The following is a 2,451-nucleotide window of genomic DNA, read 5'->3' as shown; positions in this document are numbered from 1 at the left end:
AAACACGGGCTCCAGCTTGTCGCCATGCCCGCGATGACGTCCGACATCGAGGGGCGTTTCGCCACCCTGAGAACATGTGATTTGAGCGTGTGAGGTGGGCAGCGACGCGCATTTGCTTTTACATAACAAAGGCGAGGTGACAATGCTTTGAAGTGGGCCGGAGCCGCCAGACGCGCGAGTGGTGTGCAAATGGTGCGGGCAGGCAACAGGGGTCCGAAAGGAGGCGTGCTTGGAGAGAAGAAAAAAAAAAAAAGAAAAAAAAAAAAAAAGAAAAAAAAAAGAAAAAAAGAAACGGCGCGTGTGTTGGATGCAAAAGTGAAGGCACGGCCACCGAAAGCCGCTGAGCAAGCGAGGGAGGCAGAAGCGTGATGGCAAGGGGCTGGGGATGGATCAGAAAAAGGGGAGAGCGAAAACGGCAGGCGGAAGAGACCAGCGGGAGCAGGGCGGGGCGCGGGGAGCACCGGCAAAGGGCAGACGCAAAACGGGGAAAGAAGAGGGATAGCGGGAAAGAAGAAAAGGAGCCAGGGGGGGAGAACGGGCGCGCACGGATGGGCAGGGTGTAGCGGAGAGGAGGGACGGGGGCAAAGGCGACGGGGCAGCGGGAGCAGGAGCAGCAGTCAGAGGGGTCAAGGGGGGGAAGAGGGAGGTACTGTACTGACGTTGTTCTTGGCTTTAGCATCAGCACCGTGCTTCAACAGCATCTCCACCACCTTGTCATAACCGTTACGGCAGGCCCTGTGCAGTGGTGTCCAGCCAAACTGTGGGATGATGCATCAGCATGACGTACAGGTACAGCATCATCATCATCATGGGGTACAGGTGCATCATCATAGAGGGGGGTAAAGGGGGGAAGAGGGAGGTACTGTACTGACGTTGTCCTTGGCTTTAGCATCAGCACCGTGCTTCAACAGCATCTCCACCACCTTGACATGACCCTTACCGCAGGCATAGTGCAGTGGTGTACCGCCACCCTGTGGGATGATGCATCAGCATGACGTACAGGTACAGCATCAACATCATCATGGGGTACGGGTGCACCATCATAGAGGGGTAAAGGGGGGAAGAGGGAGGTACTGTACTGACGTCGGCCTTGGCTTTAGCATTAGCACCGTGCTTCAACAGCATCTCCACCACCTTGACATGACCCTTTTCGCAGGCCCAGTGCAGTGGTGTATGGTCACCCTGTGGGATGATGCATCAGCATGACGTACAGGTACAGCATCATCATCATCATGGGGTACAGGTGCATCATCATAGAGGGGGGTAAAGGGGGGAAGAGGGAGGTACTGTACTGACGATGTCCTTGGCTTTAGCATCAGCACCGTGCTTCAACAGCATCTCCACCACCTTGACATGACCCTTACCGCAGGCATTGTGCAGTGGTGTATAGCCAAGCTGTGGGATGATGCAAACATGCAGTATATGTCCCATGTTATACCATAACGTCACCCCATCCAGTGACATATTCAAAGTGTAACCAATATCACACAACATCATACCAAACAGCATACGTACCCAACCATCATCTTTGTATTGAGCAGCATCTCGTATACGTTGTTGGTTCCAACTGCTCACCAGCTGCAGCGCCTTTTGTGGATCTGATGACTCACACGCACTGTACAGCTGCTCTCCATCAGCACTCATGGTAACGGTATCTCTCTCTATTCACCATCCGCTTCAAACCGCTTTGCATGCTTCTCAATTTCATGAGCCCCCTCCAAGTACAACTCGTCTGACAACCCAGAATTCGGACTGGGATCCAACAGGTGCGCGCCGTTTCCAAAACGGCAGCCGGTCAGCGGGCTCTTTGCTCTTCTCTGCCTGATGCAACAAATAACTCACCTTTGTCCAGTAGTTCTCGATGATGGTTGCAAGGACAGGGTACTTGGTTGCCCAAGCGCACGTTGACGCCTGCGAGGCGAGATCAGTGGCCTCACTGAAAGCAAAAAAATGGCAGCAGTGCTTTCAACCAAAACGATCTGGCGTCGCCCCAAGGCCCCAACCAGGAAAGCGTACCAAGCACAAGCAATCAGTCACCACGCACACACAAAGCAAGACACGTCAAGTCAGCTGATATCGAGATCGAGACCGATGCCAAAGAGGGGAAGAAGATGAAGAAGTCAAAGGCAAATGCCAAAAGCCAAAGAACGAGAAAAATGCGAAGAACACACACACACACACACACACACGTTTACACCTTTTTCTTCTTTTTTAATTTTTTTATTTTCGGAGAAAAAGTCAAAACAACAACAGTCTTACAAGCAAATGTTCCAAAGCGCCGTCAAGCTTGTGTCCGTACCAACGTGGACTGCCCCTTTGCCTGGCATGACAGCTCGCCTGTTACGAGCAGCTTCCAAGGCGCTGTAAAACTGGGGCTTGAACGTACAACGTGTACTGCCTCGATGCTTGCCATGACGTTACAAGCCCGTTTGGCTAACTGCCTCTCCAGTC

Source organism: Monosiga brevicollis, genomic scaffold (assembly GCF_000002865.3).
Source record: "Monosiga brevicollis MX1 MONBRscaffold_44 genomic scaffold, whole genome shotgun sequence".
NCBI lineage: Eukaryota > Choanoflagellata > Craspedida > Salpingoecidae > Monosiga > Monosiga brevicollis.
The sequence above is the reverse complement of the archived record's forward strand: the minus strand, read 5'-3'. Positions refer to the sequence as shown.